The sequence below is a fragment of the Equus quagga genome, chromosome 2, assembly GCF_021613505.1.
Source record: "Equus quagga isolate Etosha38 chromosome 2, UCLA_HA_Equagga_1.0, whole genome shotgun sequence".
Taxonomy (NCBI): Eukaryota; Metazoa; Chordata; class Mammalia; order Perissodactyla; family Equidae; genus Equus; species Equus quagga.
In genome coordinates this window covers 39,641,296-39,657,282 of record NC_060268.1, presented here as the reverse complement: position 1 = coordinate 39,657,282, position 15,987 = coordinate 39,641,296, and the positions used below count along the sequence as shown (strand labels likewise).

Below are 15,987 nucleotides of genomic sequence, written 5' to 3'. Positions count from 1 at the left end.
TCCTCATACACACACAAAAAAACCCCTAGCAACACTGATAAATATTTAAGCTGTAGGCTAAATTATAGGATCATTTTATTTACTTTCACATGACCTGTCAAAACAGCATGGTAATGTGAGAAGAGGTGTTTCTCCTGATTTTTGCTAATATTTATATGAATGTGGTCTTTTTCATTACCTCTTGCCAAAAGAACAAATGACAAGTGATCACTGGATGCCTTAGGCATCAACTTTGCTGGTAGCAAAAATATTAATTTTTTAAAATTTTACTATGAAATATTATAAGATTAGCTCTCAAAGTATTCTAGCTAATGATGTCTCACGCATTTCAAGTGTGGTATTTTCCAGGCTAGGCAAGAACGCGGGAGAACCCGGTAAAAACAGGTATGAATGTACTTTGCTGGAGAGCACGGACTCTCCACTGACGTGAACCTCAGAAACCATCTTCCAACAACTAGTTCAGTTATCTGATCACTGTGGTCACCATACAGTCTACTAATCCCGACCACGGCAAATCTGTGGGGGTAGGGGGTGAGGGAGTGGGAGTTTACCTCTGCTTGGTTTCAAGGAAGGGTCCAGGGAACCACCATTCCGCCACCCTTCCTCCGCCGGCCCCCTCGACAGGCTCCCGGCGCCTGGCGTCCTCGCGCCGGGCCCGACCCGCCCAGTCCGAGCAGAGCGCCCCCTCCTCCCCTGAAGCCCGACGCCACCAATTTTTCAACCGTCACGATATACTCTTTCTCCTTGAGACATGATCCCAGTCTTCCCCTCGGCCAGCTCCCTCAGCCCCACTCCTGAAGACTCACCAGGCAGCTCGTCACTCCTCTGCGGCCGCGGCAGCTCCGACACCCCTAGCCTGGACTTCGGACTGTTCCCTTCGTGCGCCTGCGCGCGCCGGACTCACACGCCTGCGTACTTCCCCGCGCCGCGGACACGGCCACACCCCTGCAGCTGGAGCCAATCACGGGGAGGGGGGTTTAAATCTCCCTGCCACGCAGGCGGGGAGTCGGGGACTCACCGTTAACCGGCTGATTCGAGTCCCACTCGAAGGTGGGAAGTGTTCAAGCGACAGACATTTACGTGTGCTATGCTGAGGGCAAACTGTATGCCAGGCACCGTGCGGTGTGAACACTGAGGAAAAGAAAGCGAATAGAATGCCTTCTCTGCCCTCCAGGGTCTTTTGATCTGTCTAGACTGGGAGATAGATGTGTAAATAAATTACAGTGGATAGCATATAGTGCACAGCATATAGAAATTCCGAGGCGCTGCTGGCTCGCAATGAACACAGCGCCTTATTCTTAGGGGTGTCTAGAAAAATTCCCAGAGGAAGTGACTTTTGAATCATGAAGGATGAGCAGGAGTTCCCCCGGAAGTCCGGGAGGGAGGGAGGGAGACAGAGTCGTCCAGACTGTGGGAACAGCCTACGCCAAGAAAAACATAGCGCCTGCTGGAAATTCCTTGTAGTTCATCCTGGTTAGAGACTCAGAGCTCATCGTTTATCTCCAGGTGAAGGGAAAATAAGCTTTAAAAAGTTGGCAATGGCCAGATCTTGGGAGGTCTTGCGTTTTTGGACTAGTGAGCCTGCACTTTATACGGTGACCCATGAGAGCTATTGAAACGTGTTAAGTAGGTCTGGGAACTCTTCCAGGCACCTCTAAGAATAAAGCACAGTGCTGGAAATTAAAAAAAAAAAAAAGTTTTAAAGGAGTAGTCTATTCCTAAGGGGTCAAGTAAGATAAGCGTGAGAAATATCTTTTGAACTTAGTAGCACAGAGATCATTAGTGATCAAAGAAAGTTATGTATTGGAATAACGAAATTGAAAAATAGATTGCAGCAGTTTGGAGAGAGGGGGTATGCAGAAACCGGGACAGGTTGTAGAAAGCTTTTGGCAAGTTAGGCCTTGAGGGGAGGAGGGAAAGAGGATGACAAGGGGTCAAAGATTTTTGTTCCTATTTCTTGGATTTTTTGTTAGAATTAAGGCCGGAGAAACTTAAGCATGACAGGGAAGATACAACTGAGAAAAAACAGTTGAATAGTGCACAGATCAATGGAACAAAATTGAAAGCCCAGAAATAAAACCACACATCTATGGACAGCTTATCTTTGACAAAGGAGCTGAGGGCATACAATGGAGAAAAGAAAGTCTTTTCAACAAATGGTGCTGGGAAAACTGGAAAGCCACATGTAAAAGAATGAAAATTGACCATTCTTTTTCACCATTCACCAAAATAAACTCAAAATGGATTAAAGACCTAAAGGTGAGACCTGAAACCATAAGGCTTCTGGAAGAAAACATAGGCAGTACACTCTTTGACATCAGTATTAAAAGGATCTTTTCGGACACCATGCCTTCTCAGAGAAGGGAAACAATAGAAAGAATAAACAAATGGGACTTCATCAGATTAAAGAGCTTCTTCAAGGCAAATGAAAACAGGATTGAAACAAAAAAACAACCCACTAACTGGGAAAAAATATTTGCAAGTCATATATCTGACAAAGGCTTAATATCCTTAATATATAAAGAACTCTCACAACTCAATCACAAAACATCAAACAACCCAATCAAAAAATGGGCTGGAGACATGAACAGACATTTCTCCAAAGAAGATATACTGATGGCCAATAGGCACATGAAAAGATGCTCATCATCGCTGATCATCAGGGAAATGCAAATCAAAACTACACTAAGATATCACCTTACACCTGTTAGAATGACAAAAATATCTAAAACTAATAGCAACAAATGTTGGAGAGGTTGCGGAGAAAAAGGAACCCTCATACACTGCTGGTGGGAATGCAAACTGGTGCAGCCACTATGGAAAACAGTATGGAGATTCCTCAAAAAACTAAAAATAGAACTACCATACGATCCAGCCATCCCACTACTGGGTATTTATCCAAAGAGCCTGAAGTCAGCAATCCCAAAACTCCTGTGCACCCCAATGTTTATTGCAGCTCTGTTTACAATAGCCAAGACGTGGAAGCAACCTAAGTGTCCATCAACAGACGAATGGATAAAGAAGATGTGGTACATATATACAATGGAATACTACTCAGCTGCAAAACAGAACAAAATCATTCCATTTGCAATAACATGGATGGACCTTGAGAGAATTATGTTAAGTGAAATAAGCCAGCAAGAGAAAGATAATCTGTGTATGACTCCACTCATATGAGGAATTTAAAACTATGGACCAAGAACAGTTTAGTGGATACCAGGGGAAAGGTGGGGTGGGGGGTGGGCACAAAGGGTGAAGTGGTGCACCTACAACATGACTGACAAACATTAATGTACAATTGAAATTTCACAAGATTGTAACCTATCAATAACTCAATAAAAAAAAATTAAAAAAAAACAGTTGAATAAAGACAAGTGCTAGTCAGTAGGTAAAGATTCTAAGAGGGTAAAAGTATAGGCAATCCAGATCACCAATTGGCGGAATGGTCTTAAACAGAGATCTCAGTTATAAGGAGAGGAAGTATGTGTCTGTAAGTTTGAATGTTTAGTAACAGGAAGTTAAAGAAGTTCTCATCTGATGACCTCTGTTTTCTCTGTGTAGTAGGAGACAAGGTCATCTGCTGATAGTAAAGAAATTGGGAATTTTAAGAAAGTAGAGAAGGTTTGGAATACTGTTGTAGAAAGCGATAGAGCAAATTGACCAGAGGAAAGTAACAGGACTGGTAAGCCACGTTGAAGGCCTGTGTAAGATTGTTAAAAATGAGCTCACCAGTTTCTGCCCTCCTGTGTGACTTTCTTAAGCAGTAATCACTTCTTGAAGTAGAAGTGGAGAAAATGTATGGTTGAATTCATTTAGAGTTTGGATGGTTACTGGCATAATACCATGGTTCTCAATCAGGGACATTTTTCGTTTATGCTTTCCAAGGGATATTTGGCAATGTCTGGAGACATTTTTGATTATCAAGATGATGGGGGGGATGTAAGGGACTGATACAGGCATCTAGTGTCCAGGGATGCATCTAAATATCCTACAATGCACAGGAGAGCACGAGAATTATCTCCAAAATGTCAGTAGTGCCAAGGTTGAGAAGCCATGGTCTAGGATTACCTTGATGCTCACCAACAGCTGACCCTGTTCTTCTACAAGCTTTTACTTGGACTATGGCCCAGAGCTTATAGAGTAAAGCAGTTCTTCCATTGCGTGCTTTTTAAGGAGAGTAGAATGAGCAACATACCTCAGACCTGAGTGTTTCAAGGTCTTATGATGTCACAAATACAGAATTGGAATAGTTCCCCAGTCCTCTAGAAGCAAATCTGGATTTACACATAGATGAAGGGAGCTGTTTACTTTGATTTGAGGCATTGAAGGTCTTGTTAAACATAGATATTATTAGAAGTTCAATAATATAGGAGTAGCTCTTCACACATTATCAACCTTAATGTAACTTGGTTTATCTGACTAATTTCCGTCACTAAAATAGGATCCTGAGGGAATGGGCGTGGGCTAAGTTTAATAATAAATATAAGTACATTAAGTACTAATAAGAATATAATCATTAGTATTGATGGATTGTCTGCTCTGTGATAGGTACCATTATGGATAGGCACTTGACCTCTGTTATGTCATTTAATCCTAGCAACACCTTGAAAGATAAAACATCATTATCCTAATTTTAACTGTGAGGAAAGTGAGGTTCCAAGGAAATTTGTAATTTGCACAAAGTCACAAATTACTAGTAGCTAGGTCAAAATTTGAGTTCAGGTCTGTGTGTTCTAAAGCTCTTGCACCTTCCATTAAGCTTCAGTAAGTTTTCCAAGAAGGAATGGTTGGAAATGTAGCCGAAACAGTCGCCGAAAGGGAATGGTAGAGACTTAGGAAGAGAATAGGAGCAAGAGGGAGGCCTGGAAAGAGCAAAGAGAATGAAGGAACCAGGGAGGCTGGTCGTAGGAGAGTCCAGCGCAGCAGACTAACTTCGCAAGCCGGCATGCCCTTTGTCTTTCATTCTTTTAGAGTATGTAAAACCTCTTTCCCCTGTGTCCGTTGTTCACTCTCGTGGGTTCAAATAAAGCTAGATTATTGAGAAAGGCGGACCGCAAAGAAAAAAAAAGGGAGCGCTACGGCAACGGTGTGCGCCTGCGCGCTGGCGGCGGCGGCGGCGGCGGTACCCAGAGGGGAGCGGGTCCGGAGCGGGCCGCCGGACCCAAAACCGAGGGGGGCGTCTGGGGTGTCAGGGAGCTCCCTCTCCCGGGCCTCGGCGGCTTGATGGAGTAAGAGGGGTCGGCTGTGAGTGTGAGTATCGAGGGGCCGGGCTGCGTTGAGGGGTATCGGAGCCCAAGGGTCCTGGTGGTCTGCCCCTTAGGGAGGTTAGGGGCTCCAGGACGCGGCCGGGTCTCCGCTCCTGCAAGCTGCGGCGCAGGGGCAATCAGGTCGTCCTCTCTCCCAGGGCCGCGCGGGTTTACGGGCAGGCGGTGCTTCTGGCTTCAGGGTACAGATTCTCGCGGGGGCGTTCCGGCTCTGCGCCCAGCCGGAAACGTGGCTGCAGAGCCTTGACCTTTAGGAGAGGCCGTTGACCTCCTTCGGCCTTTGGTGCTGCAGGGAGCCCATAGACCCAAGGTGCTTAACGGCCTACGGGTCTCATGCCAGGAACACCTTTCGACCACTTGTGACTTCCAGCCTCTGTTCTTTTTCCTTCTTCCGTCTTCTCTCCCTATGGGATGCGTCTTAATAATAGTTACTAATTATGGAGCGCTTACTGAGTGTCAATTTAATATTTAGTCGGAATGTGGGTGCCTAATTATGGAGAGGAAATGCTTTGCACCCCACTCCCCCTTCAATCTGCTCAGTTTAATTATCTTTGAGAGTCAGAATCATCTTTTGAGATTAAGCCATCTTGTTGGAAAATTTGAGATTTCCATCGCTCTTGGACAGCCATCCTGGTTAAGGGAAGTTCTCTTACCTAGCAGATGAGTGCTTTATCCACCATGATGGTTTATATCGCATTTACTCAAGCCAGAGTAACTTTTGAACACTTTCTAAGAGCCTAGTACTGTGCTAAACGCCATGGGAAATCTTAAAATTTGTTTTAAGCCCCATTCTCAACTTTAGTCGTGAATGAAACAATGGGAGATAATATTTAGATTCAGCTAGGATTTATTTGGCACCTACCACACATGTGCCAGATACACTCGGGTCTGTGACAAAAACATTGAGATATTGTAACGGGAGGTGGTTTTTTGAAGCACATTTTAGATGAGGTCGCTGGGAGTTTGATGGTAAATTTGCTCAAGCTAATTTAGCTAGGGTTAACTAGTGAACTTCACATGCAGTGCCAAAGCTCATCTTTTTCCTGCTAGGCTAAGTTAGATATTCCAAGCACTTCTGCTGAGAAGCAACTACATTACAGTTATAGTTTCTAGAGTTAACTAACGAGTCCAGAAAGTTGTAGGAGCCTTTAATTAAAGAGACTTGATGGTTTTTGAAGAGAACTTCACAATGGCTTGGAAGGAGGTAGAAAGTGTGAAGGAGTCTGATGCGGTTAGTTTAGAGCCAATTCCTTTGATTAAAATGAAAATATTTCAAAAGGAAAAACTGTGAATGGTGATTATTGTCGATCTGGGTTAGAGCACATGTAGTCTGAAGTCTACTGTACAAGAGAAGCAAGGAATAATGGTAGATGCTAGCCAACTTGGTTCTGGGGCCAGGAATGGCTCAGTGGGAAGTATATATATTGTGTGTTTTGTCATTGCAGTATCTTAGTGGGAAGTTTAGGATTAATTTGTGTACCCAATGATTAAGAGTACCTAGGCAGACAAGTTATGAATGAATACTCCAATTGCATATCCATTGTGCTAAATCTCTAATTGAAACCTTAAAGTCAATTTGGTTTTTTTCCTCCTTTTTTATTTTTTAATCTGAAAGAGACTATCAAGAAATGAGAGTTCCTAAGTGTTTCTTAGTCAAGGACTGGTTAAATAAATTATGCATCTATTAGAAAAAAATGAGCTAGCTCTCTATGTGCTAACATTGAGTGAGTTATAGGAAGTGGAAAAAAATGCAAAAGGGAGTGTGCAGTTTGCAATGTTTGTGATTTTTAAAAATATATGTATTTGCATTTATGTGCATAGAATATCTGGAAGAATACATAAACTGGTAACAGTGGCTGGAGGTGGAGATGGCTGGCAAACAGGAGTGGGAGGGGAATAATTTTCTCTATAAGCTTTTTTGTTTTATTTTTTATTATGAAACTTTTAAACATCCAGAGAAGTAGAGAAAATACCTTATTAACTCCTGTAAATCGATCACTCAGATTTTAAAATCTGTTTATATTTTACGTTATTTGGTTTTATTCCTCACATTCACCCCAAATACTTTAATTAAAAGAACATTTTCCTGCATAACCCAATATCACAGTCACACTGAACAACAATTCCTCTGTATTATCCAATACCCAATCCTTAAAAATTTCCTCAAACTGTCTCCCCTCTCCTTTTTTTGTAACCATTTTGATCCATTTCCCAGTCAAAATCTATGCATTGTATTTGACTGTTATGTCTCTTCAATTGTTTTAAAATTTCTAACAGTTACCTTTTCTCTCTTTCTCTTTTCTCGTCATTACTTGTTAGAGAGCTGGTTAGTGAGGAATCTGATTGATTCCTAGTGATATCATTTAAACTTGTAACTCACATGCTGTGGACTCTAGTTTTCCCCTATTGGTGATGTTGGGATTGATTAGTGAGCTCAGGTGGTGAGTCTGAGGCCTCCCTTGTAAAATTGTAAAATTGCATTTCTCCCCTTGAAACCAGCTAGCCCTTTTGTACCTTTCAAATTTTGAAACAACTAGTATTACCTATTCAAAATGTAAATAATTACCTTTAAAAAGACAAAGCTCACTGCAAGAAATGGCTTCTTTTTTTAAAAAACTGAATCCCTGATAATTAGGTGGCGGTATTCTCATTTTATAGAAGAGGAATTTGAAGTTTGGAGAGATTAAAATTTACTCAAGGTGGTAGACAACTAAGTATTTTTTGTCTAATTCCAAGGTCATGCTTTTTCCACCCTATTTTGTAAACTATAAATTGGTGTATAAATGTAAAATTGTTATTACTCTTCATAGTTATGCTGCTTGTCCCTTCTTTGTATCTTTTTTGACAGGTAATCAGTATCTAATGAGATTAGACTTTTTGGAGTATCAGTAAACCAGGACAGATCTATATAGTGTGTTAGTCTGTAATGAGTCATTCTGAAAGTTCGTAATATGTGAAAGCCAAACCTCTTGATGATTTCTGGAGTTCCAGAAAAAGTTCTGTACATGGAACCATTATGCAGTCTTGGTTCTTGGGCCTAAAGTCTTACGGGTTTAAAAAAAATATTGTGAGTTTAAAAAGATGTTTTTTAAAAAATTTTATAAACAGGAATATATGTGTATTATTGCTTAAGTTTTTAGAAAGTACAAAAGGATCTATGTGAAAAGTAAATCCCGGTTTTTTTCTCAGAGGCAATGACTTTCCAGTTTCTTGGATATTCCGCTACATGTGTATATATCATCAGGGTAAATTTTGACATTCACATATAGAAGTGTCTTAGTAGTATAATCTAAAATAATACCGTTGAAGGTTATTCTTCAGTTTTTATTGTTTGTGTTTCTATTCCGAACATCTTTGCCAATTAGTTTTCATTCATTCAACAAATATTGAATACCTATTCTATACCAGATGGTGTGCCAGGTAGTGGGAATAAAATGATGAACAAGACAGACATTCCTGCTAGCTGTGAAGGGGCTTACACTTTATTGGAAGAGGCAGTCATTAAGCAAATAATTATTCTGATAACTAAGTATAGCAAAGATTTAGTACCTGCTTTGTGCAAAATACCTTATATGAATTTTCTACTTTACTCCTTGTAACAGCCCTGTGACATTGATACAGATATTATTTTATTTTATAAATGTGGAAACTGAAGCACAGGAAGATTAATTACTTGCTCAAGATACACAGCTAGTAAGTGATAGAGCCAGGTCTCAAACACAAGCCGTCTGGTTACAGAGATCTTGCTCTCTTTCTTTACCGTAATGCAGTGGTTTTCAATGAGTTTGGGATCATCCTCCAGGAAGTTTGGAAATTTGTAGGGGTGTTTTTTGATTTCAGAATTATTGAGAGGGTGACACTTTAGTGGATGAAGATCAAGCATGTTAGACATCCTATAATGTAAGGGACATCCTCGTATGGTAAAAAATTGTTCTACAGCTTGAATCACTTTCCCAGATGGGGAAATGTCCCAGAGAATGTTCGTGTAGGTGAAAAATCTGTTTATGATTACCTGAGCCTAGAACCAAATTTGTTTTACGTATAAACACAGAGTATTTTTTGCCTAGAACGTAGTTGTCATGTCAATCAACAGACTGTGCCTTAGAAAGTTTATCAAGAGTTGGTCACTTTTGGAAAATCACATCACAGACAGCAATGCTATTCATGATATTTTTATCAACAATGTAACGTACCTGTATGAGTCTGTATTTATAGTTGTCACATTCATAGCCTTACATTGTCTAATATAGTCGTACCCAGGCACTAAATGTTGAAATGCGTATTATTTTATGATAAATGCTTTTCTTTTTTGTTATAGTTAGCACATTATATTATTTTAAATTTTACATGTCTTAAGTTACAGTTGCTCTGAATTTCATTTCAGGAATTGTGAGGAGATATTACAAAATATTTATAATAAAAAGTTAGAAAAATATCTTTAAAGAACAAAATTGTGTGTTGACAGTTGGGGAAGCTGGGTGGTGAGCACACTTGTTACAATAATCCCTCATATTTATGTATGAATGAAAATTCCTATAATGTTTTAGAGAAAAAAGAGAGTATTGGATCAGATATGGTTGAGAACTGATGTTCTACTGCCTACCTCAGAAATAGTCACAGTTGTGATAAGTGGAAGGTACAGGACTTTAGGAGAGTAGTGTACAGTGAGGGACTACGACCTGATGTGGGAGATGAGGGAGAGCTTCTCCAGGCAACTGACATTTGCACTGAGATTTGAAGGATGAGTAGTTAACTAGATAGAATGGAGTAAGAACATTCCAGGAAGAGGGGCCAGCATATGAAAAACCCTGCGGGGGAAGCATGGTAGGTGAGAAGAACTGAAAATACTATTTTGTCTGGTGCACAGAGATGTAGGGGGAAAGTAGCTCAAACATATGTAGTAAAGATTAGCAAGGATCATATCAAGGAGCCTTATAAGACTTGTTAAATATTTTGGTTTATATCTTAAGTAATTGGATGCCTTTGGAGGGCTTTTAAAAGTGAGGGATTGAAGCATAAAACATAAGCACGTGTAGGAATGGCTTTTTCAGTGTATGGTTGAAGGAATCATAGAAGTGCATGTTTAGATGGAGGTAAAACTGAAGTAGAGTGGAATGCTGAGCCACTTCATTAAAGACAACTGCCATTCAGGAGTCACCTAGACCACAGCACACTTTGTCACTAAACCTAGGGCCTCCTACTCCCATCACAGAATTGAGGGGTAGTTGTCTTTGATCAGCCCCACAGGCTTAAGCATTACCTGGAGCCATTCAATCAGGCTGAAGGCTCTCGAAAGTACGAGCATGAGAGTCTTGTTCTGGTCATGGCTGAGTAAGCTCCTACTGGCAGACCTTCCTGCAGATAACAACTATTAAATCTAGACTGAAGTACATAAAACAACTAAAATCACTGGAGAGTGACCAAAAGTAAGCAGAGTCTGAAAGGGAATTGAAACTTGAAGAACAGAACTACTGTTGATTTCTCATTTTCATGGCCCCAGTCTGTACCAGGTAGGGTGGTTAAAATTCTGATAGCAAACTTCCAGTCTTTGTGGCCTGGAGAACCAAAAGCTAAGGCTCTGGGCGATCACAGCTGTTGCTGAGTGTGAAGAGAATCCTGGAAAATAGAGAGGAGAAGCATCCGACTCTATGAATGAATTCTACCCAAATCTTAACAGGCTGTTGAACTATGCATGTGTGGAGCAGACTCCAAGAAGCCCAGCTAAGGATAAAAAAACTGAAAACAGAGTTTGCAGTTTGAGTCAATTTAGAGACGTACTAAAACAAAAATAAAAAAATAAAAATAAAAATTAACACTCTACAGAGGAATCCAGAGCCTCCACAGCATAACGTTTACAACATCCAGGATATATTCCAAAATTACTCATATACAAAGAATCAGGAAAATGTAACCTATTCTCAAGTTAGAATAGATTGTCTTTTAAAACACCTAGATGTTGAGATGAGCAGGAACGGATTTTAAACTTATTTATGTATTAGAAAAGGAAAGAAAAATGATGTAAGGGAGAATATGCCCATAAAAATGAGTATGAAATTAAGAAATGCTCAAATGGAGATTCTAGAACTGAGAAGTACGGTATCAGAAATAAATTACAATTGAAATTACCTAGACAAGGGGCCAGCTCGGTGGTGCAGTGGTTGAGTGCACATGTTCCACTTTGGTTACCTGGGGTTTGCTGGTTTGGACCCCTAGAGTGGACATGACACCACTTGGCATACTATGCTGTGGTAGGCATCCCACATATAAAGTAGGGGAAGTTGGGCATGATGTTAGCTCGGGGCCAGTCTTCCTCAGCAAAAAGAGGAAGGATTGACAGCAGTTATCTCAGGGCTAATCTTCCTCAAAAAAAAAAAGAACTAAATTATGCTGGCCGGGCTTAACAGCAGAATGGAGATGATCAGGGAAAAATCTATGAAGTTAAAGATCAATAGAAATTTTTCAATATGAGAAGAAGAAGAAGAGTAGGAGGAAAAAAGGAGCAGATCCTCTAGCACCTGGGGGCAGTATCAAAAAATCCAACATATGTAATTGGACTCCCAGGAGGAGAGGAGAAAGAATGAGGCAGAAAAAAAATACTTGAAAATATAATGGCTGAAAATTTCCCAGGTTTAGTGACAGGCGTGAATGGACAGGTTCAATAAGCTCAGCAAACCCCAAGAAGAATAAAGATAACAAAATCATGCAAACCTTGAGTTTAAAAATGAAGAAAACTGTGACTGGGTACTTCACTGTCAAACTGCCGAAAGCCAAAAATAAAAGGAAAAATCTAGAAAGCAGCCAAAGAAAACATGTTTCATAGAGGGGTATAATCATGGAGGCCAGAGAGAGTAGAGAATCTTTAAAATGCTGAGAGAAAAATCTGACAACCAAGAATTCCAGATTCAGCAGAATAGCCTTCAAGAAGGAAGACAAAAATATTATCAGATAAAAAGAAACCAAGAGAATTCATTGCTACCAGATCTGCACTACAAGAAATGCTAAAGGAATTTCCTCAGACTGAAGGGGAATGATACACATGGCAACTTGAATCTTCATAAGGGAATGAAGAGCATCAGAAATGGTAGATATCTAGATAAATATAAGATTTTTTTTTCCTGTTAATTTCTTAAAACTACGTATGACTGTTTAAATTTTTTAAAGAGGAGGCGGCATCTTGTGGAGTCCATCACATATTGTAGATGTGAAACATAGGCCATAAAGCATGTGATGGGTGGGGTAAATGGACCTGTGTGGTTGCAAGGTTTCTACATGTTACGTGAAGTGGCACGTTATTAACGCTGAATACAGTGTAAGATGATAAGGATGTGTATTGTAGTTCCTAATGCAGCCACTGTGGAAAAAATAATGCAAAGAACTGTTGCTAAAAAGCTAGTAGAAAAACTGAATAACCTAAAAGAAGACAGAAATGGAAGTATATCTGAACAAAAAATAGGAGATAAAAAATAATAAAATGGGAGACTTAATCCAACCATATCAATAATTTCATTTAATTTAATGGAATAAACACTCTGATTCAGTGCATAAAGACAGATTGGCTAAAAGTAAATGCATGGAAAAAGCTATACTTTACAAATGGTAAGCCTAAGAAGGTTGGAATGGCTTTATATCAGATAAAGTAGACTTCAAGATGAAATGTATTGCCAGAGTGAAGGAGGTAATTTCATAATGGTAAAAGGGTCAATTCATCAGGAAGACATAATCATACATATGTATGTGCCTTATATCTGAGCTTTAAAATATATCAAGCAAAAATTGATACAGTATAGATCTCCACCCAGCAACTGTAGAAGGCATACAGACCAAATGCTAGAATGTAAATCAACTCTCAATAAATTTGAAAGGATTGATTTAATACAGAATATATTCATTGACCATAATGGAATTAAAGTAGAAATCAAGATCTCTAAAAAACCCACAAATATTTGGAAATTCAATGAAACTTCTAAATCTGTGAGTCAAGGAAGAAATCACAAGAGAAACTGGTAAGTGTTGTTTTGAACTGGATGATGAAAATATGTCAAAATTTGAGGGGTAACTGTCATAGCCAAGAGGGATCTAAGGAGACCTGATGACTAAATGAAATATGATAGCCTGGTTGATATCCTGGAAGAGAAGAAGGATACTAGGTAAAAAATGAGGAAATAAAGTATGGAGTTTAATAATAATGTGTCAATATTAGTTTATTAATTGTGACAAATTATCAATATTAATGTTAAGATGTAGATAATATGGGAAACTGGGAGTGGAGTGTATGGATACTCTATTTGCAACTTTTCTATAAATCTAAAACTATTCCAAAATAGTTTGTTAAAAAATACTAAAAAAATTTTTTTCTTTTTTTTTGAGGAAGATCAGTGCTGAGCTAACGTCTGCCAATTCTCCTCTTTTTGCTGAGGAAGACTGGCCCTGAGCTAACATCTGTGCCTATCTTCCTCTGCTTTATACGGGGGACGCCTACCACAGCATGGCTTGCTGAGCAGAGCCATATTTGCACCTGGGATCCGAACTGGCAAATCCCAGGCTGCCGAAGTGGAATGTGTGAGTTTAACCGCTGCGCCACCAGGCTGGCCCCTAAAAAATTTTTGTAGGATGCAGCTAATGCAGTGTCTAAAGGGAACTTTATAGCTTTAAATACCTATTTTAGAAAAGAAAGGTCTAAAGGCAGTGACCTAAAGTTCTGCCTTAAGAAGCTGTTAAATGAAGAGCAAAATAAACTCAGTAGTTAGAAGTAAAGAAATAATAAAGATGAGGGGCCAGCCCTCTGGCTGAGTGGTTAAGTTTGCACACTCTGCTTTGGCAGCCCAGGGTTTCACCAGTTCGGATCCTGGGTGCAGACCTAGCACCGCTCGTCAGGTCATGCTGAGGCAGCATCCCACATAGCAGAACCAGAAGGACCTATGACTAGAATATACAGCTATGTACGGGGGGCTTTGGAGAGAAGAAAAAAACAAAAAAGATTGGCAACAGATGTTAGCTCAGGTGCCCATCTTTAAAAAAAGAAAAAAAGAAATACTAAAGATGACAGAAGAAGTCAATGAAATAGAAAAAGGCAAACAGTAGACAAAATTACAAAGCCAGAAGTTGGTTCTTTGAAAAGATCAACAGTATTGATAAACCTGTAGATAGACTGGTAATGAAAAACAGAACACAAATTACTAGTGTCAGCAATGAAGGGAATTTATCACTACAGACCCTATAGGATAATGAGATATTATAAACATTTTTATGCCAACAAATTTGACAATATAAATGGACAGTTTCTTGAAAATGTCAGTGTACTAAAATGCTCACAAGTTGAAATCTGAATAAGCTTATATTAAAGAAATGGAATTAATGATTAAAAAAAAACCCATCCCACAAAATTCAGGGCCACAGTGGTTTCACTGATGAATTCTATCAACTGTTTAAAGAAGTAACATGAGTCTTGTATAAACTTTCATAAAACAAAGGGGAAACACTTCCAAACTCATTTCACAAGGCCAGCATAATTCTGATGACCAAAACCTGATAAAGACGTTGCAGATTTTTAAAAAAAATTGTAAAACAGTGTGCCTTATGTAAACATAGACTCCAAAAATTCTAGGCAAAAAATTAACAAATCATAATGCATCATGACTAGGTGACCAAGGATAGATGGATAAGTATCTGATGAAGCAAGTATAGTAAAAGTTAATGGTAGAATTCAGGTGGTAGCTGTAGGGGTATGTAAGAAATTGAGTGTGGGATATTCACTATAAAATTCTTTTCCCAGGGGGGCCGGCCCCGTGACTGAGTGGTTAAGTTTGAGAGCTCCGCTTCAGCGGCCCAGGGTTTCGCCAGTTCGAATCCTGGATGCGGACATGGCACCGCTCATCAAGCCATGCTGAGATGACATCCCACATGCCACAACTAGAAGGACCCGCAGCTAAAAGTACACAACTATGTGCCGGAGAGCTTTGGGAGAAAAAGGAAAAAAAAAATTCTTTTCCTATTTCTGTGTTTGAAATTTTCCAAAATATAACATAGGGAGAAAAATCAAGAGAATATTACATTCAGATTTACGTTTTAAAGAGATTACTGCTGCTGCAGTATAAGGAATTAGGGAAGCTCAGGATTACCTGAGAGTAGTTTGAGAGCGGGTACTATACTGAGACCACTTAGGAGGATATTATATAGCTATTCTTTTTAGGCTGGTAATTTCAAGGTAAATTTGAGCCCTGGGACCTTTTTCAAGCTGTTGGAATGCTAAACTTTTGAACAGCAAATTTTGTTAAGCATGTTTTTTTACTACGTGCTTGCTGAGCTGTTTGGTTATATCACTGCCAAATGTACGGCATGTATGTGAGCTTTTAGTAAACATTAGACTTTTGACGTTTACAAGGATACGTTGAAGATCTTTGCAAATTCCAGGATTTGCAAATACTACTACTTCAGCAGCACGTAAGTTCCTCCCTTAAATCCAATGAAATATATAGTGACTTTCCAGAGACTTAATAGTTTTTTAAATAAAGGACACAGGCATTCAGAAAACTGTTGATGTCAATTAAACTGCTAAAGTAAATGCTTTACTGTATTTCACCATTACTGTGGTGTAGTCAACCATGAACTTAAGAGAGTCTGTGAAAAGAAGCAGTAATGAAGATGATTCCTGTTATAGTCGTACAAATTGGATGAAGATTATTGAACTGTTAGCAGCAAGAAGCAAGAACAACAAAGCTTTTTG

General features: G+C 39.5%; 2 protein-coding genes across 3 annotated transcripts in view; one reads left to right on the top strand and one right to left on the bottom strand.

Annotated features, from left to right (window-relative positions):
- The window catches only part of SNAP23 (synaptosome associated protein 23), a 30,255-nt gene extending 29,369 nt beyond the window's left edge, over positions 1-886 (bottom strand). For both annotated transcript variants that reach the window (XM_046649868.1, XM_046649879.1), the window contains exon 1: positions 807-886. The gene's annotated coding sequence lies outside the window, so the exon portion shown is untranslated. The remainder of the gene's footprint in view (positions 1-806) is intronic.
- Positions 887-5,118: 4,232 nt separating this feature from the next.
- The window catches only part of ZNF106 (zinc finger protein 106), a 59,301-nt gene continuing 48,432 nt past the window's right edge, over positions 5,119-15,987 (top strand). The window contains exon 1 of the mRNA XM_046649657.1: positions 5,119-5,250. The gene's annotated coding sequence lies outside the window, so the exon portion shown is untranslated. The remainder of the gene's footprint in view (positions 5,251-15,987) is intronic.